Consider the following 22,243-nt stretch of genomic DNA (forward strand, 5'->3'; position numbering starts at 1 on the left):
ACTATGAGTGAGAACATACAGTGGTGTTTGGTTTTCCGTTCTTCTGTCAGTTTGCTGAGAATGGTGGTTTCCAGATTTATCCATGTTCCTGCAAAGGACATGAACTCATCCTTTTTTATGACTGCATAGTATTCCATGGTGTATATGTGCCACATTTTCTTTATCTAGTCTATCATTGATGATCATTTGGGTTGGTTCCAAGTCTTTGTTATTGTGAATGGTGTTGCAATAAACATACGTGTGCATGTGTGTTTATCTTAGAATGATTTATAATCCTTTGAGTACATACCCTGTACTGGGATTGCTGGGTCAAATGATATTTCTGGTTCTAAATTCTTGGGTAATCGCCACACTGTCTTCCACAATGGTTGAACTAATTTACACTCCCTATTTCTCTACATCCTCTCCAGTGTCTGTTGTTTCCTTACTTTTTAATGATCCCCATTCTAACTGGTGTGAGATGGTATCTCATTGTGCTTTTGATGTGCATTTCTCTAATGACCAGTGATGAGCTTTTTTTCATATGTTTGTTGGCTGCATAAATATCTTCTTTTGAGAATTGTCTGTTCATATCCTTTACTCTCTTTTTGATGGGCTTGTATTTTTTTCTTGTAAATTTGTTTTACAAGTATGGCCTATTATTATTTTTTAATTTTTTACTTTTCATGGGTCTGTTGCTCTAATTACATAAATGGAGTTGATAGCTGTCACTCAAAGAAAAAGCTCAATTGGACCTTAAAACCTCAACCGGAACTTATAACCGGCATGGGATAAACATGCTCAAAGGCAGATTCAAATGCCATTTAATTGAGTACATATGAATTCAACGGTTCATCCATCCGACCTTACATACATTCCTTCGTCCACTCATGCATCTATCATCTTTCAATTGCTGAGTTTACTTGTACTAACAAGCTCCTTCTTATCTCTAAGACCTGCATATTTTTTTTTCCCATAGTCCTTGATAGTATCCACATTTTCAGACGTAACAAGTCATTTCAAACTTACCTAGTATATTTCTTGCTCTATACCAGAGATGAGCCATTTACTTTTTTAAGAAGCCTTTTGGTTCATTTAGGTAGAATATTATTTTATCTGTCTCAAGGTGTGGTTGTTACTGACTTGATCATTATTTTTAGGCCTTGTCATTGAACAGAGCTAATAAATATATTTATTATTTTTTAAAGATAAAATATATCATAAATAGATGATATTTTCAAATATTACTATTATCAATTAAAATATATAAATATACTCAGTATGATTTAATTTATATAATAATAAAGAACATGCAAAGCTAAATAGTTTTATTTGTGGATGATTCATAAGATGGTAAGGCTAACAAGCAAAGCAAAAAAGATTTTTCTATACCTGGCATAATTAGTTAACCTCCATGGATGAAGAGGGTAAAGTGGTGCGCAGAGGCCACTGGGAGTTTTGGTGATGCTCTTTCCCTTTATGGAGGTAGTTATATAAAGTAGCTGTTAACTTTACAGCAATTTACTGAGTTATATATATGTTTATAAAATTTTCCGTGTGCCTTAGAGTTGTTGGTGTGAAGTCAATTTTTAAAAGTTGCTGTGTCCTGCTCTTCCCAACTTTTCTCAAGCATCACTAATTTTTTCCTGACATTTTCCCCCAACCAGTTCAGTACTATCTGTGAATATTTTATGCTTTTAAAATTTCATGCACAGATTGGAGCTTGTTGGAGGAATGACACCAAAGTCTCCTAATAAATAAATATGCTTTGGCTTGTTAAATTAACTTTATTAGAACTTTTTCTTTTCCTTCCTTCTGACATGATTGGCCCACACATCAGAAATAAATAACTCCATTTGCTTTCATTAAATAAGTTATCATGATTCTACCATCCCTGTTGAAATTTAAGTTCAATTTATTTTAGACTGAAAATATTTGCTGAGCACTTTATTGGTGCTCTGAACTGTGCCACACACAGAGATGGCAGCATAGGGCACCTTACCTTAAGGGAGTTTTAGTTATGATGAAGAAATATGTTGGGAAGCTGAATTATGGGAAAGGCTTTTTCACTCAAAATCTGCTGCCAGCTGAAAGACAAATGCCATTTTGATTTATTTTCAGATTTGAAATTGTAAGAAAATCTGGTTCCTGGTATATATTTTACTTATCATTGATTAAAGGCTCTGGGAAGTAAAAGTAAATATTTTTATTTAATTCACTTTAGTAGACTCGAGCAGCATATCACTTTCATGGTTTTTCGTTTTGTCTATTTGTTTGTTTTTATTGCTGTTGCTTAGAACTGGTAAACGGTGGTACTGGGATTTGCTTTCTGGATGTAGTTCTCTTACTATACATATAATTTATTCCAGGATTTTGTTCCAAGTTCTTCTATTAGCCATACATGATGTGCTAACCCTACTAATTACCACAAACATAATCCAAGTTCATTTGCAAGCCAAGACTTTGCCTGCATCTATTTGGTGTCCCAGAGCCTTCTGAATGTGAACTCACCTATGGAAATCCCAGGACACTGGAAAAGCTGGGCTCTCATATACATAAATACGACCCAATATACTGACCAGAGCTGAAAATATCACTTATTCACACGAATGGGCACTTCTTGCAGGCAATATTGTTGCCATTAAAATGAGATAAAAGCAAAATGCAACCATTTTTGTGGCAATACAGTATAGTCAAAAAAATCTTAGTTTGATCATTGGAAAATAGGGACTCTTACCCTGTTCTGGTGCTTAGGTAGGGTGGTGAGTAGGTAGCCAAATCTTGACAGTTTCCCATTGCTTTCCTTGCCCAACGTCCTCCACACTGTGGACCTAGCCTCACTTTCCAGAATTTTAGTAAATTACTTCAGTGATTCCTCCCTCCTTTCCATAACACCCATTCCTATTATCACCAAGCATACATATCCTAATATTTCTTGATTATGTACTGAGCAGGCCATGTGCTGAGCAGGCCTTGTACCCTCAGGGCTGACATGCGGTCAACTCTGAAAAACTGTTATTTGATTTCTTCCTATCATCTAGGTAGTGTTTTAGAGTCTTTGTCTAGTCAATACACACACGAGATAAACTGACCTGAACTCCCTAACCCAAATAACTTGTATATTATGAGAGGACTCTCAATGAAATTAAACACAAATGGGCATTGTGAAAACATGGATCAAAGATGGTAGTGAAAACGTATCTGACTGCTGAGGCAGTGCTGGAGTAGGAAAACCTAAGCTATAATTGACAAATTGCTGGAGGCCTGATATGGACAAATCTGTGAGTTAATGACTCTGCAGATGGGGGTGTGAGCAGCCACATTTTATACTTTTTACTTCCTGGAGTTCTGCTAGGTTGTCATAGTGAAATCAGAGAAAATTCCCCTTATGCTTCAAGAAGGGATAAGGGAAAAGTGTCTAGTTTGAAATACAACAGAGCATTCTATTTTTAGTAAGATTTTCCCTCAAGAGAAATTATTTTACTAATGCACTTCCCTACTGCGATGTTACCAAAAAAAAAAAAAAAAAAAAAAAAAAGCCTAAACAGCCTGCAGGAAAGAACAATACCCAACTTCTCCAGCCATGTCCCACCAAAGGCTTTGAAAAACAAAATAAAAGGAAAGGCATTTGTAAAGTTAACAGCCAAGGGGGCATGGGAACGCTATACAGCTAATACCTAATAATAGTGCCTCCCCACAGTCCTCACCACTATATTACTAAAGGCATATTTGCCAGAGTTCCTTTGACCCAGTACATCATGTCTAGTTTTCAAAAAAATTGCAAGGCATATTATAGGAAAATGCAAAACAGAAGTCAGTTTAAAGAGACAAAGCAAGCCTCAGGACCAAACTCAGCTGTGGTAGGTATGTTGGGATTATTAGACAATGAGTTTAAAATAACTATGATTAGTATGATAAGGGATCTAATGGAATAAATAGACAGTATGGAAGAACGAATGAGTAATGTAAGCAGCAGAGAGATGGAAATTCTAAGGAAAACCCCAAGAGTACTAGAGATTAAAAGCACTGTAACAGAAATGAAGAATGCATTGGCCTATTAGTAGATTGGACATGGCTAAATAAATAATCTCTAAACTTTAAGATAGGCCTGTTAAAATTTTCAAAAATAAAAAGTAAAGAAAAAGATTAAAAAATAAATACCAAACAGAATATCCAAGAACTGTGGATAGCTACAAAAGATGTAACATGCATGTAAAATATATATATGAAATATAAAAATATATATTTATATATATAAAAGAAAATAATAATGACTGAACATTTCTCTAAATCAATGTCAAACATCAAGCCACATATTCAGGAAGCTCAGAGAACAACAAGCAGGATAAATGGAAAATACAAACAAAAGCCTACACCTGGTCATATCATATTCCAACAGCAGAATATAAACAATAAGAAAACAAATCTTGAAACAAGACAGAGGGAAAAAAAAAAACCTGCCTAGAGAAGAATAAACTTTAGGATTTTATTCAACTCTTTTGCAGAAACCATGCCAAGAAAAGAGTGGAGTGAAATATTGAAAGGGTAGGGAGGGAAATCCCAACTACCTAGAATTCTGTACCCTGCAAATTTATCCATTAAAAGTGGAAAAACAAGGACTTTCTTAGACAAACAAACACTGAGGGAATTCGTTGTCTGTAGGCCTGCTTTGCATGAAGTGTTTAACAACAACAAAAAAAAAACTCCTCAAAAAAAAGTAAATTGTATAGATTAGAAATTCAGACCCATATAAAGAAAGAAAAGGCACTGCATAAGAAATAAGTAAAAATAAATAAAATTTTTCACCATTCTTACACCACTTTTATAAAAATAAATATATGCATATTTGTTGTAAATGTGTAAAAAGTGGACAAAATATGTGTATAACATATGTGTAAAAGTGGAATAAATGACAACAATGATACAAGTGACAGGAGGGGAAAATTGGACAGTTACACTAACTAGGAAGCAATATGGTGTTATTTGAAGAGGATGAATTGGCAAAGCACAGAGGACTTTTAGAGAAGTGAAATTACTCCGTATTGTACCATGATGCAGATTTATCATTATACACTTCTTAAAACTCATAGAATTTACAATCCCCAAAGGGAACCCTAATGCAATCTACGGTCTTTGGGTAATAACATGTCATTGTAGGTTTATCAATTGTCACAATTGTACCACTCTAGTGGGGGATGTTCATAGTGGGGCAGGCTGTGCATGTATGCGATAAAGGGATATAAGGAATGTTTCAATATCTTCCTCTCAAGTGTGCTATGAACCTAAAATTGCTCTATGAAACTATTCTATTTAAAGGAAAAGAAATCAAGGAAGATCAACCACTGGGTTTTCTGGTTTTGGATGAGAAGTCAAGATAGGTGTAACACAAGTGCTTGAGATTTGTGTAAGATATAATCTAGTGTTATCTAATCAAATAAGATTTAATCAATGCAAAAATTTTAATTTGAGACTATTTGTTATCATTAGTAGTAATAATAGTAATAAACTAATTTAGCCCTATAGGAAAAAAATAACTACCCTAAAAGATAGCGTCTTAGACTAGTCTGACCCAAGCCCTACTGCCAATGGACAGGTCATCAGAGCAAATGACCATTCATTTATTCATTGAAGAAGAATTTATTTGATGTCTATGTAGCAGACATTTTATGGGGAGTAAATCAGACACATGAACTTTTACTGTCTGAGGCTAAGCTATTTGACCTTAGAGTAATTTTTTTCTCTCTCAGTTTCCATTTCTAGTCCTATTAGAGGCATGTGCTCACTCTGGACCTAGACTAGATTAAAATTTTATCTGTGCTTTTTCTGTGTGACTACAGGCAAGTTAATTTGAGCTTTCTGAGCCTCAGTTTCCTCATCAGTAAAACTGGTACAATATGGCTTACTTCCTCAGGTTGTGTTGCAGTTGAAATTAAGATAGTTGACCATTGGTGTGTAGCACTCAAGCTAGAGTGGTTACTGATTCATTCCTGCTGACTCCAGGCATCCTATGTGGACCACCTGTGGGTATTAATTAAGGTGTAGCTCTTCATCCCAGAGAAAGGTAGGAGAATGGGTGGTGCAGGTCAGGATTTATAAGGCCAGTGTCGACATAGGACTTCACTCCGTCTTGGACTGCACACCAGAGAAGTCACTCATAGGGTGCACACTCAGAGAGCAGTGCTACCTCCCAAGGATGAGACAGGATTCCAGTTTTGTAGGGCAGCCACACCAGTGCAGAAGACGTGGTGGTGGAGTTTGTGTTCCAAGAAGTGGAGAAGCTGCAGGTGCCATGGCCACAAACCTGTATCCTAAGAACCTATAGAAAAAATTGCAGTAACTCTCTACCTTGCCTCTTATAATAGACATCCTTAAAGGGACTGGAGTTAAGATAATAGTGAATAGCTTCATAAAAAAAATCACAAGCATTTTAGGAGCTTTGCCAGAGATTCAGCATGACAGTGAAAGGAGTTACTCCTTGTGCAATGAACTGGAATTGAAGAAGTACAACTCCAGAAAGTGCCACAGGATTGCTCTTCAGAAGGAGGAGGAAATGACAACTGAAAAACCTCCAGTCGTAAGACCCAGACCACAGACAGAAAAAAAAGCACAGAGCACTTTCAGAGATTAAGAGATCTCCAAACTGTTTCAAAGTCGGGAGAAGAGAAATGAAAGAATGTGGTGCCACCAAGTTTCATCAGCTTATCTTCAAACCGGGAATCTTCTGTTTATGGCCATGTTCAGATCCCATCGCTGTCTGTGGACTATTAGAGATTCCTGGTGGAGGACCCATTGTTCCACACCAGAAACTTGGAAAGGCCCTTTAGGACAGATCAAGAGTCAGTCAAGAAGGGGCTGTGTTCAAACCAAGAAGCATAAATCTTTCCATAAGACAAAGTACTTCACGAGTGGAAGACTGGTGAGAAGTCCTGCTTTGACCAGCGAGAAATCACATAGGCTCTCTCCAAAGATGAAAACAAAAAGCCACCATCAGAAGGTGACACAAAACAGAAATGGCCTGCTAGTGCTGTCCAGAAAAAGAAAGAAAGAGAGGACAGCAGCATCAAGAAGTTTTTACCCTTCTTGGAGATGGCTTCAGAAAAACACCTTTAAAAGTCAAAGCCCAAAGACTCAGAGAAAACCAAATCGGACAAAAGTCAAGTCTAGACAACATAGACATTGGAAAGGGACAGGATGCCTGTTTCCCAAGGTAAAAACGATTTCTTTTTTTTTTTTTTAATTTTTTTTATTGCATTTTAGGTTTTGGGGTACATGTGAAGAACATGCAAGATTTTTGCATAGATACACACGTGGCAGTGTGATTTGCTGCCTTCCTCCCCTTCACCTATATCTGGCATTTCTCCCCATGCTATCTCTCCCCAACTCCCCATCCCCTGCTGTCCCTCCCCTATTTCCCCCAATCAGACCCCAGTGTGTGGTGCCCCCTTCCCTGTGTCCATGTGTTCTCATGGTAAAAAAAGATTTCTAATAACATAAAGACTCAATAAGGGAAAGAACTTCTAGAACTAAGAACTTCTAACTTGGGTAAATAGCCAGTGGGACTCCTTTGTGAATTTGAGGAGGCAGATATGAATAGTGAATTTGAGCAGCCCACCATGTGTATCTCGGCCATGACTAGTCCTAGAAGAAAAATAAAAAGACTGTGAAAAATTTAGACACTACACTTAGGGAAAAAGGATGAAAGAATGATTCTAAAACCACTAGTAAAACTTGGATCAGTTCAGAAACTAACTAAGGTAAACAAAAAGAAGTCAGCTGCAGCAGTTTGAAGCTCATTCAGCCAAGCTGAAAATGGTCCCTACACCAGTATTTCCAGACCTCCCATTCTCAGGACACAGGGTGATCGCCATTCACTTCCATCCACCTCGTGACTCATGTCGTCCTTCAAAGCAAAGTGAAAAGCACTCTTCACCCTGGGAAGAAGAAGAAGCTGGATCTACTGTAAACAGAATTAATTCTAACCTTCAGGCATGTTCTCATTCTAAATAATCCACTCCTCCAAAATGATGACCAGGCACCATCCTTGCATCCCAATATTTAAAAGCATCAGTTCAATCTTTGAAATGAAATGAATCTCCTATCTTGTTCTAGCACCAATTTTGAAGAGATGTATGCCTCATCAGCTTTATCACCTAGAGAAATACAATCATGTACCAGTTGAAGAAATAGATCAATTATTAAAAATTCACTGTCATCAAAACGTTAAGATTTCATGAAAGGGTGGAAAACCATGAGTTGTTAGGGGATGTACTTGTGTTTCAGGATGCCTGAGAGCAACAGCTGTGAATGCAGAGATGAATAGATACTCATCTCCACATACCAATTAGCCCAAAAGCTGACAAGTAAAAATTGTCTCTGTCAACTCTATGGCCAACCACCTTATCATGTTTGAAGAGGGCAAGAGAAGATTGGGACAGGAGGAGCAGCTGATCCGCAAAAGTCAAGATGCAGCCAGCCCCGTATCACACAGGAAGCAGTCACACTTCCTCCAACAGCGTCAGAAGCAGCAGTTCCTTTATCCCCATGCCTCAGAGACTAGTCTGTGCCTGCCTGAGCATCAGTGGTATCTACTTGGTGAAGGCAGTCAGCAGCATGTAACTGACTGCCAAGAAAAGCAAACTTCTATCCACATATAAGGCCTTTCTTAGTCTCCTGCAACAGTTTTGACTTAAAGTCCAGTTTGTTACTAGTTCAGCGACTTCAACATTCTTTTCATTAATATTTGCATAGCATATCATTCTTCATCTTTTCTTTTGTATCTAAATGTGTCTTTGGATCTAAACTGAGTCATCTATAGACAACACACATATAGTTCGGCATCTCTCACTCTGTGTCCCCTCTAGAAATCAGGTTCTTCTACTTAACAGGCATGGAGAAACAATAGTGCGCTGTTTGTTGTTTTGTTTTGTGTTTAATGTTGAATCATACAGTAGCCCATTTATTTAGTGACTTTCCTAAAATATTTGTGCAGAAAGTGTATGCCTTGTCATGTGTGGTAACCAAAGTCTCTATCCCTTAGCTTGTGTTCAGCTAATGTTTTGACAGAAATTTGCTTGAACAACAGGAAGAAAAAAACAAACACAAAACCTCTCCCAGTTTTTGAACAGTGACTCTGTGTTGGATCACTCCCAACACTACTCAGCTTGCACTGAATCTAGCTATCACTCTAAGGAGAAAGCTTAGCATCTTCTCAGATTTCTCTGAGGATGTATCTTTCTTTGGGTATGTAAGTGGTTTTCGAAATTCCCAAATGCAGGGGTATTTTTGAATGTCTTAAATCTCCAATGAATCCCTCTCAATTTTATTCAGTGGCCTTAGGTAGCCTACTGTATGTATTCACAATGTATTTGTACCCAGCGTCTGTGGGTAATTATTTTACTTTGCAGCACTTTTTAACTTCATTATAACTCACTTTACTTCATTGTAACTTATTAGCAATCTTTTTTTGTTTGTTTGTTTGTTTTTTGAGCCAGAGTCTTGCTCTGTTGCCAGGCTGGAGTGCAGTGGTTCGATCCCAGCTCACTGCAACTTCCGTTTTCCAGTTTCAAGCAATTCTCCTGCCTCAGCCTCCCAAGTAGCTGGGACAACAGGCACGTGCCACCACGCCCGGCTAATTTTTTTTTGTAATTTTAGTAGAGATGAGGTTTCACCATGTTGGCCAGGATGGTCTCAATTTCTTGACCTCATGATCTGCCCTCCTCGGGCTCCCAAAGTGCTGGGATTACAGGCGTGAGCCACTGCGCCCGGCCCTTATTAGCTATTTTCTTTTTCTCTGTTTTCTTTTCTTCTTTCTCTTTCTCTCTCTCTCTTCTCTTCTTTTCTTTTCCTCTCTTTTCTTTTCTTTTTTCAGTCTCACTCTTTCACCCAGACTGGAGGGCAGTGGCATGATCTGTGCAGTCTCAGCCTCCTTTGGCTCAAGCAATCTTCCTATCTAAGCCTCCTTAGTAGCTGAGACAACAGACATGTGCCACAATGCCCATTTAACTTGTTTTTTTTTTTTTTTTTTTTTTTTTTTTACAAAAACAGAGTCTCACCATGTCATCTAGCTTGGTCCCAAACTCCTAACTCCTAGCCTCAAGCTTTTCTCCTGCCTCAGGCTCCCAAAATGCTGCGATTACAGGTGTGAGCCTCTACACCTAGCCTCATTGTCTATTTTTTCATACAGCCTCATCTTTCCAATATTATTTATTTGTACTCTTCAGATCTCCTTTGAACTGTGCTATGTATAGCCATACAAACTTTAATTTCGTTCTGATAACTCACCATACATAAAATCTCTGGACGTAGTACCTCTGTTTCTTCTGTAAAGAAATGACTTACTCTCACACCAGCTATCTCCTACTGACCTGCATCTCCCAGCATGCATCTCTCTAATGCTCAGCTGCAGAACTCAAGTCTTCCCATGCATCTGCAACTTGTTTACTAGTTCCACTCTCCTTTTACCGCTTCTGCATATCCATTTTCATTGTTCCTGTATACTCACACCTCTGAGACTGCTGCTATGGGAGTCTGGCTTCTCCAACTACCTCTGAACTCAGAGAAAGAGTCACAGCCCAGGGTATTGGCTTAATTTTCTAGCACTTTCTAAAGGGTCCAGGTGATACAACCTAGAAGTTCAAGCGGTTAAACGTCTCATGGTGGTAAAACCTAGCCATAGGAGATAAAACATGGAATAGATCCAGAAGATAAGTTTCTTCTCTGACATCCCTCAGACAAATTGTTACACGCATGTTGAGGTTCAGTGCACTATCTTTATGAAAGTGTCATTAACTGATAAATGGTGCTTTCCTGCGAAGTGTGGTTACCTCAGTAACACATCATCTTGTATTCATTTCCCTCCTTCCCTACCTCATTCACTTCCCCTATTGTTTTTTATTGTTGTTTATCTGGAATTATCTCTTTTCCATCTAATTTCTAGATTATACATTTTTGTCAGAAATTCATCTAAACACCCATGTGCCTCATTCCTTAAGGGGAATAAAATCTGCAAGAAAATTTCAGTGGCCAAACATAATTTCATATTACAACAAACTACTTATCTGTTTGTTAAATATGAAGCTGGATATGCTGAATCAATCTCTCCCCCTCAACACATACTTTTTTCTCTCCTCTCTTTCCCTCCTTCCCTTTTTTCATGTACCCCACCAACTTCTGCCCCCTCCCTGCCCTTCTCTTGTTCATTTCCCTCACATGTTTCAGCGTTTTTAGTACCTCTTCATCTATTTTATATTATTTTATTATATTTTGAGATGGAGTTTTGCTTTTGTTGTCCATGCTGGAGTGCAATGGTTAAATCTCTACTCACTGCAGCCTCCACCTCCGCCTCAGCTTCCAGAGTAGCTGGGATTACATACCTGCCACTACACCAGACTAATTTTGTATTTTAGAAGAGATGAAGTTTCACCATGTTGGCCAAGCTAATTCCAAACTCCTGGCTTCAGGTGATCCACCTGCCTTGGCCTCTCAAAGTGTTGGAATTACAGAACTATTCATCTCATCTCATTTTTTTTTTTTTTTTTTTTGAGACGGAGTTTCGCTCTTGTTACCCAGGCTGGAGTGCAATGGCCTGATCTTGGCTCACCGCAACCTCCGCCTCCTGGGTTCAGGCAATTCTCCTGCCTCAGCCTCTCGAGTAGCTGGGATTACAGGCACGCGCCACCACGCCCAGCTAATTTTTGTATTTTTAGTAGAGACAGGGTTTCACTTTGTTGACCAGGATGGTCTCTATCTCTTGACCTCATGATCCACCCGCCTCGGCCTCCCAATCATCTCATTTTTAAATGTCTCAAATCTTCACCTCACTCTCAAGCCTTACCTCTTTCCCTCTTGGTGGAAGGTAGAATTTCAACTCCGCATCTGGATGCCTTGTGCTTTTGGACTAATGGAGACCAGGTGGCTCTATTTTTTACTCATCAATTATGCCATATGCAGATTTCTTTCTAGAGAGTGTATAAATACAAACCTTGTTGCTGTACTTGAGATGATCAAGCTTCTCTGTTCCTTTTTGTGCCACCTCTTCTCTCTTCTCCCCAGCTCTTTATGGGTGGGAGGCAGTGAGTGTGCACAGTTAATGTGTGTGTTAGTCCTTTTGTGCACTCAAACAGGAGTCAGCAGCAACCAGTCAGATTAGATAGCCTAGAATGAATGGCTGACCAATCAGAACAGCTGTTACTCTTTTCCCAGAACATACCAGTTAAGTATTGGCTCTATAAATACCAGTTGTGCATGTATATTCATCATTTAACTATTTGTTCAGTCATAATTCCATAATTGTACCATGTTTATATGAACTCAATTTATCTAAATAGATTTAATAACTTTTGTTGGAATAAAAAGTGCATAAAACCAAAGTTACCATCTTAATGATGTATACACATATAGTTCAATAGTGTTAGGTACATCCACATTGTTATTTAACAAATCTCCAGAATATTTTCATCCTGTAAAACTGAAACTTTATGCATTTAAATAACTCCCCAATTCCCCCTTCCACAGACTTTTGTTTCTATGAGTTTAACTGCTATAGATAACTCACATAAATGAAATCAGATATTTGTCTTTTTGTGTTTAGGTTATTGCATTAAATGCAATGTCCTCAAGGTTCATCCATATTGCAGCATGTGTCAGAATTTCCCTTCTTTTTAAGGTTGAATAATATCCCATTGTATATACGTAACATATTTTGTTCACCCATGTAGCTGTAGATGGACACACAGGTTATTTCCACATCTTGGTTACTGCAAATAGTGCTTCAATGAATATGGGTGTGCATATTGCTCTTCCAGAATCTTCTTCAATGCTTTTGGATATATATCCAGAAGTGGCATTGCTAGATAATACAATAATTCTTTTTTCGATGTTTTGAGGCACTGTTATCTTGTTTTCTATAGCAGCTATGCCATTTTGCCTTCTTACAAGCATTATGAATTCTCTACATTCTAACCAAGATTTGCTATTTTCTGTTTTTTTTGTTTGTTTGTTTTTGCTTTTTAAATTTGACAGTAGCCCACGTAGCCCTGTAGTAACATGTAGCCTTTTAGCTTCATATTCTTGTAGCCTTTTAGTTTCATATTCTTAGCACAGTCTTGAACTCATAATACGTACTTAATTAAATCAACCAAAAAAAAATCACTATTAGCAAATTATACTGGTGGAGTAAATATTCCTTTGCTAATAACTAATTTGGACAAAAAGATTGAAATATATAATAAACTTTTATGAGGTATATGAACACATTGGATGTTCCATGCAGGACCACAAGTTCACATTCACATTATTTACACATGACCAATAACTACACAGCAACTTCCTGATGCATTATTAATTCCCTGTGGATGCCTTCCTGCTTTTCTATGCTTATCCATAAATGCATGAGTATTTAATTTAATCTGATGTCACTCCCAAAAGCTGGTGCAAAGCTGTACCATTCCTGCTGTCATGATTAAGAAGGTCAAGTGGCCTCAACAAAGAAGGCCTGAGCATGAGGACATACTTCTGGTTCAGACATAATTATAATGATGTAGTCAAATTAATATTAAATTTATGAGAGCTGTATTCTATAAATAATGTATTTATTTTTTAAAGGCATCCCTGGGTTCTCTCAAGCCAGGACTGCTGCTCTGACAGAGCGGAGGCATGCCAGGAACAGAGAGCAGACAAACTGTTCAGCATGGTTTAATTTTTTATGCATGTTTTATACATAAGTAAATTGGAACATGAAGATTAGATCACACTCCAGCTGTTTCTTTCTAAACTGTCTTGCCCCTTCTAAGCTACTCCAAGACAATAATCAGTACTTTCTTCTCCCTGGGGTTAGATATGAACACAGTGCCAAAAGGGTATTAACCTGAGGCAAGTGGATACATGTTTCCTCTTCAGGCAATGGTGACCATGCATGCCTCCTTTGGCTACTGCCATTAAATTGCTTTTCAGCTTTTTCTTGAGGTTTTTTTTTTTTAATAAAAGCGAGAATCAGCGAGGTTAAACCAATTGCCAAAGATTACCCAGCATATTGCTGTGTGAGGTGCTATTCAACAAAGCAGCTTATTTTCTTCTGCTCTTTATTAAATCACATTAAATGAAAGCAGAAATTATTTTCTCCTGGATAAACTTTTATTTCAATTCACTAGCACAGAGCCTTATTTTCCAAGCACCTTTTCTGGATGAAATAAATGCTGAAAGAGGTGAACATAGAAACAGATCTGTCTCACTACAATAGCATTTTAAAGTTGTATATGAAGAATAATGCCTATAGTCAAACAAAGTAAGTCACTTAACAGGTGTTCATTGATTGTTTTTTATATATGAGGTGCTGTTTAAGCAATCTCCAAGATTAAAAAATATCATGCAAGTGCATGGTTTGTATGGTGAAGGAGCATATTTACTGACTCTAGAAAGAAGATGCAAAACAACCCTAACTTCCCCACGAAACTCAAACGTCTTGTGTGTCAGGAGCATCCCCAAAGGTACTCTCAATTTAAGGCGCACCCTGAACAGTGCCTGGCTTTATCTAACACCCGATAGCCTCCCGTTCCTGAATGCAACTCCTGAACATGCTTCCTTCCCAAATATCCCTTTCTTGTAAGGGGTACTAACCCAGGGAACATAGACGGATGGCTGACTGTGGAGCTGCTTCAATGTGATGCAAACATTTGGACATTGTCACGTTTATGAAGTCAACTAGTGATGCATAAACTGAAAAAGAGTAGTGAATGGAGTTCCTTGGATAGATAATGTTCAGATGTTTTGACATGTTATCAAAATCCAATAAAGTTTTATGTTATATCAATAATGCAGAACATTGAATAATTTACAAGTACTCATTAGAAGGCTAATGATCACACTCCTTAAGACGTTGAGGCAGCCCCTCAAATGCGTTTCTTTAATTTCCTTGGCAGTTATTATGGGAAGCTGCATCCATATGACATTTTTTCTTATTCTCCTACTTATGACATGCAAGGCACTTAGAGTACCCTCAATAAAAACACTCTATAAATACAAAGGCCATATTTTTCTTTAGCTTCAAATGTTGTATTTCCCCCGTAACTGTAAGTTGTGTTTTTACTCTGTAATCTCCATAATTTATTAAGTGATTTCCTCTTTTAATATCAGTTAATATTTCAAATATCTTTCCACAAATAATTGGGCCATTATATTATGGACATGCAGTGGTTCACTAAATCATGGCTATTTCTCAAATACTTTGGCTCAACAGGATGAGGAATCTTCTGAAAAACACGAATTATTGTATACCTTTAAATTGAATTTGATAAGGAAGAAACTACCTTTGAAATCTGTTCCCTTTGATTTAGAAATCTTCAAACAAATTTATTTATTCATCTGTGAACATTTAAGTGGAATAATTTAAGAGAAGTAAAGTGCGCCATTATCTTCAGGATGTTTGTTTTTTCAGCTAGAGAATCAAAATATTTGAGCCAACTAGAAGACAATAAACAGCTACAAATAACACCAATACTAAACAATACAAGCAATAATTGCTATGGAAAGTTTAAAGAGAGATTTGTGTGGACAGAATTATAAAATTATAAATCACAAAACAATTTACATAGATTATTTCATATACAACTTCTGAATTTTGTCAGTCTTAAATTACAAGATAGCTAATTTTATGAAAGTTTAATGCCAGGAAACTTTCTATGTGCTAGGCACTATGCTATATGGTAACAAAGAAAATTAGAGACAACAGTGTGCTCTGGCAGAAATGAGTTCAACTGAGGTAATTGCCTTGCAAACAAATATTGCTAAACTTAGAACAAAGTTAAAACAACAAAGGCCTGACCCAAAACATGAGGTGTTCAAAAAGAGGGATTAGTTGAGATTTGTTTGAGGTGATTAGTGGATAGGAATCTATGCTAATGGATGCATTTGCTAGGATTATATTGTGTAAAGGATAGGGTAAAACAGGATTTGTTGCACCTTTGAAAAACAGTGTTTCCTATTGGCATTATAACAAATTACCACAAATTTAGTGGCTTAAGGCAATACACATCGATTGTCTCACCATCATGAAGAACAGAAGTCTTACGGGGTTAAAATAAAGATGTCGGCAGGGGTCCATTTTGTTCTGAGGGCCCCAGTAGGCAATCCTGTGTTTCCTTGCCTTTTCCACCTGGATGCTTTGACTCAGGGTTCCTTCCTCCATCTTCAAAGCCACGAAATGCTTGACTTTTTCCTGCCCCCCACTCAGTTTTCTCTTACCACAGCTAGAAAAGTTTCTTCACTTTTAGGGATGGAAGAGATTAAATTGACCCCACCTGGATAATTCATTATCGTCTCCTCTTGTCAAGGTCTTAATTTAATCACATATGACAAATCCCTTTGGCCAGGTAAGGTAACATATTCACAGGTTCCTGGGGTTATGATGTGGACATCTTTGGGAGAACGTTATTCTGCCTACCAGAGATAATTTAATGTATGGAAAATTTGTGTTTTCTTTCTTTTTTTATTAGCCAATTTTTTCCTGTTGACCAAGTGGGAAAAGCTTTTTGTTAGATATCAATAATAATAAATCTCTACTTTAAAGGAACATAGAGAGAAGAAAAGATAGAAATAAATATAGATTCAGATATCCCTATGTATACAAAGGTGGCGAGCGTGTAATTCATATACATAATTTTTATGTTGTCTGCTGTCTCCGACATTCTCTTTTTTTTTTTTTTTTGATACTGAGTTTCACTCTTGTTGCCCAGGCTGGAATGCAATGGTGCCAGCTGGGCTCACTGCAACCTCCCCCTCCCAGGTTTAAGCCTTTCTCCTGTATCAGTCTCCAGATTAGCTGGAATTACAGGCGCCGGCCACCCACACTCCCGCTGATCTTTTGTACTGTTAGTAGAGCTGGGATTTCACCATGTTGACCAGGTGGGTCTCGAACTGTTGACGTCAAGTGATCCACCCACCTTAGCCTCCCAAAGTGCTGGGATTACAGGCATGAGCCACCTCGTTCAGCCCTATATTTTCTAAATTGTCTAAAATTGGGTTGTCTGCAGAAGAGATATTTGGTAAATACCTGCTGATGAATAAAGTGAAAGTTTCATCTCATAGGTGCTCAAATCTGTAATGAATACGTTGAGATAGTCCTATTTTATCAATATAATTATACGCAAGGCATAAAACCAACAATTTCTTACACTATATTCATTGTTCTCTCTAATCTTGACCATTGATGAAAAATACGGGCACCAGTCTCCTGAGCCTAATTCCTCATAAAGCCCAAATAAGGACATTCTTCCCACTGTGCCTTGTCCTGTGGTGCCGACAACTGTGTACTGATGGTGTTGCCTTATATCTCGACTCGTGTCTGCACATGTGGGTAGTTCATGTGAGTCATGTTTCAAATGATATTGACAACTGGACAGGTTTTGCATTGTAGCCTCACAAGCAAGAGAAAGGAAGGTGGCTCTGCTTGTTATGGTGTTGTCCCAGGAAACAAAAAATAGCAGACCCTACGGCTTTTGTCACCAGTTCAAATAAATACTTATTGAAGAGGTGTATAGTAAATAGTAGTATTTGTTGACTAATATATAAGGAGCACACACAGACACAAACGTACACTGCAAGCACCATGGATCTGTATCATATGAAATGGTTGTCACTAGCCATATGTGATAATTTGAACCTAAATTAAAATTAGTAAAATTAAATAAAAGTAAATCAGTTTCTTAGTCACTGCAGCTATATTTTAATGCTCATGAATTGGATGTGATCGATAACCTATTGTATTGGAAAGTTCAGATACAGAATATTTTCATCATGGTGGAAGTTTCTTTTGTACAGAAGTGGTCTATATAAAAACAAATACATGGCTGGGCATGATGGATCAAGCCTGTAATCCCAGCACTTAGGGAGGCTGAAGCAGGTGGATCACTTGAGGTCAGGAGTTAGAGACCAGGCTAGGCAACATGGTGAAAACCCCATCTCTACAAAAATACAAAAATTAGCCTGGCATGATGGCAGGTGCCTGTAATCCCAGCTACTTGGGAGGCAGAAGCAGGAGAATCATTTTAACCCAGGAGGCAAAGGTTTCAATGAGCTGAGATCATACTATTGCACTCCAGCCTGGGCAACAGAGTGATATTCCATCTCAAAAAACAAAACAATACAAAACAACAATAACAAAGCATATACATAATATAATGTAAATTTGGTTTTTACTATATAATATACCATAGTATCAATGTACTTCTAGTCAAACACATTTCTCAGATGTAGGAAAAGGCCATGATAATTTACCTGTTTTAGATTTCCAATACATTAATCAAGATAATGTTTGACTGCTTTATACATGTTACAATATTTACACTTAACTATTAGGGAGTTTTTTTTTTCTGAGAACATGTTTATTTCAAAATTTTATTTAAGTATATGTGTTTGAAGAAAAATAAAGATATTGTACTAGTCAGGGTTCTCCAGAGAAAAAGAACCAACAAAAACACATAAACATAAACACACACACACAGACACACACACACACACAGAGATTTTTTATAAGGAATTGGCTTACATAATTATAAAGGCTAAGAAGTCCCACAATCTGTACAGTCTGTAGTGTGCAAGCTAGAAACCCAGGAAAATTGTTCATGTAGGTCCAAAGTCTGAAGAGAGTTGATGATATAGATTCTAGTCCATGTTTGAAGGCCTGAGAACCCTTCAGAAACACTGAGGGTAGAAGATTGATGCCCTAGTTCAAGCAGTTAGGCAGAGAGCAAATTCATTCTTCCTTCACTTTTTTGTTCTGTTAAGGCCCTCAAGGAATTGAATTATGCTGAATTACATGGGGGAAGCAATCTGCTTTACTGAATCCACCAGTTCAAATGCTAACTCTCTTGGAAACACTCACAGACATAACCAGATATAATGTTTTACCAAATATCTGGGCATCCTGTGATTCAATCAATCTGACACATGTAATTAACTATCACATTTCCTATCTGAATGGGAGACTAAAACCACATATAAATTCTCTATTCTGTCTTTGCTAGTATGAACCACATTAACCCACTGTTTAATAAATAACTATGTAAATATATTGTTTAATCAATCAATCAGTATCATAGTTTTCAATGACTTTGCATTTTTAAAAATTATTACCTGTTTTTAAATCTGTAGATATGAAGTTTCTGAAACAAAGTGCCATGCACTGTTTAGGGTTTTTACAGCATGCTTTAATATATATCTGAGACTATGTGTAACATTTTCAACCTCCACTAGTATTGCATGAATATGCCCATATATAGGCCTACTAGATTTCATCTTTCTTTTTGCCTAATCGATCTGATTTAAATTATGCTATCCTGTAATGTTCAACTGTATTATCAGTTTTATTTCCTTGAGCAGCACTTTACAATACAATAGAAAATCTCCATGTTGTGAAATTCTGAAAAGAAGGAGGGATGAAAGGAGAAATTTTCAAGCAGAAAGAAGCCATTCTTGGACTCAGGGATTCAACTGAAGAATATTTCTTGTGAGAACTATGAGTTGATCAAATAAATGTCAGAGACACCTGCATGTGTTATGGTCATCCTGGAAGTACAAGAAGGGACCCTACCTAAAGTTCATTCAGCCTGATGACACCACACACACCAAGAGGCTATGACAGAGGTTTTACTTACATAATTGCGGTCTTAAAGAGAGGAGGGCAGGTCTCTTAAGCAGTTCTGAAATATCTTGGGAGAGCAAGAAAGGCCTGGGTGTTCACTGAATTTAGTGTATAGGACAGTCCTCTGATGCAGTCAGGAGCTTGTATGGTTTTAATCACCCACTGGTGCCAGTGTCTGCCCCACAGAGCCCAGCTGCATGACAGATGAATAAATTCACTCGGACACAATATTCAGTGAATGAGTGGACTAGGGGTGTCTGTGGCCAGTCACCCAAAGGAGTTAATGGCTGCCTGCACTGACTCCCTGGCCTTGCTGGCCTTTATTCTGCACACATTAATTGACAAAGGCTGTGAGTCAACACAACTAGAGGGTAAAAATTAAAGGCCAGGTTCCAAGGCCTAAAGCAAACATCATTAGTGGGTAATATACTTCTGCCGACCTCCCTTGAGAGAGCCATCTGGAAGGATAAAAGGTTAGGACCACATGAATAGACAAGTTATTCAGATAAACTCCCCACATTTCTTTGTTTCTACTCTAATTTATTTATCTAAGGGCACAAGGCTGCCTTCAGCAAAGTATTATAGTAAAAAACCTCCAGGCTTTCCAAAAGAGTTTGGGTATATTCTCTATAACTAAAATTTCTCCCACCAGCCTGACTGAACCCCCACACACTGGCACCAAAGATGGAAACACCTAGTCTTTTTCATCAGCTTGACCATTGTGGGGCACAAGGGGAAGAGAAGAGGAGGAGACTTAAAAGCTGCCAGCAATTAGATATCAAAAAATGGGGTCACATTCCTCTTTATAGTAACTCTGTGTATTTTAACCATCCTGAGTTACTGCTGTATATGTGTTCCGTATATCTACATGTAACTCAGTTTCATGGAATTACTTTGCTTGCTTTCAGCCTTTGTTTTCTATAGCTTCAGCAGGAGGTCCTTGATTTGCTGTCTCCTTTCCTTTGTTCACAAGCATCTCTGTTGCCCTTGAGAACTAATTTTATTTTTATCTTTGCATAATCTGGGAATCTCAAAAATTGTTATGCTTAAAATTTTTCTAAATCCCATTTCCCAAAAAACCTAATAAATAAAAGAAGTGCTTTGCCTTCAAAAAATAAATCAATCACTTTTGTGTAACTTGTGTCAAGATAATTCCCAAATCCAGTTTCTACTCCTGGTCCTTTAAATAGCAACCTTGTGAAGCTGAGGATGGCAGTGTCTAATGCAGGCAATCTCATGTGTCCCATCTGTGGGAGTCAGCATTCTAAGATAGTTTTCAAGACTCCCACTCCATGAAATATGTGCCCTGCATTAGTCCTGGGTTTGTGAATATGATTAGACAGTCCATGAGGAAGTTATGTTATACTTCATAGTTGATGTCAAAAAAGGAGGGAGACTTTAGATTGACATGACCTAACCCGATAAGACCTTAGACAGCACTGAGGTCTTCCTGAAGGAGATGCTCCATTGCTGGCTTTGAAGATGGAAAGACTATCTTCACTGAGCCTACAAGTGTCTAGGGATATTATGGACAGCTTACTGGATCCTCATTAATTCCTTCTTGCAGCTCAATCACCTTTGACTTTTGACTCCAGTGACTAAGAATAGTGTTTATTGAGAGACCCTACTTTGTCCTATGCACTGTTCTTCAAATAGTCACAGTGGAAGATTGAGCTGTTAGCATAAGATTTCTGTCATGATCAAAAATGTTCTCAGACTTCCCTGATGACAGTCAGATAAAACCCATGAACATGACATCCTCTTTATTTTAGGTGAAACCTCATTGGTGACCCTAAATTATATGACTCAGCTTGTGATGTACAGTATCTCCCAAGCTTGCCCCCTGAGACAGGGTTGGGATGAAGAAATTTGCCAAATGGATAAATCTGTCTGATCCTAAGCTAAGATATCCAGAATAGCTTCAAGTATCTGGATATTTTAAAAGCTGGCCATACTCCTTAATTCAGTGGTTTCAAATATGTACTTCCTTAGATTAGTGAAAAATATTGATTTCATGTTTTGAGATTGGTTAAAAAGGTATGTGGTTTTATTAGCAAAGTTCTCCTCTAAAGTGGTGAAAAAGCAAGAGAACCAACTACTAACAAACATAAACTGGAATGATGGCTCAAATTTTACTGTTTTAACCCATTTAACATATCTCTGATTATCTAAAGAATATATGTAACACCGTACTTCTCATTATTTTGTGATTGCCCTAGATTTTTTTCTGTCTAGGCTAACTTGATATCTGTGCCATCCTCCCCAGGCCAAATCTCCTCTTGGCATGAAGTTCAGTATTTCTTAGGCCATCAGAGAAAAAGAATTAAATCAACATATACTAAGCATCTACTGGGCCATCAAGTACTGTGCCTTTGTGCCTTTTGCATGCAAGGCCACATTTCGGCTCCAGTTAGGATTTTCTGAGGTAGGCACGAATTTTTCTGTTTTGCAGGGGAACAAATTGAGGATAAAAGAGGTAAATCACTTGTTCTAAAGTCCCCATTCATTACACATATCCATGTTTCTTCATTGCAAAATGTTAGTTGTGTTACCAGGAGAGTAAAACTTCAACCCGATTGCCTGGTTCCCACACTGGGAGTCAAGCTCATGTCGCCTGGGTGAAAACCAAGA

This window comes from Aotus nancymaae, unplaced genomic scaffold, assembly GCF_030222135.1.
Source record: "Aotus nancymaae isolate 86718 unplaced genomic scaffold, 86718_ANA_hifiasm-v0.15.2.pri h1tg000029l, whole genome shotgun sequence".
NCBI classification, from domain to species: domain Eukaryota; kingdom Metazoa; phylum Chordata; class Mammalia; order Primates; family Aotidae; genus Aotus; species Aotus nancymaae.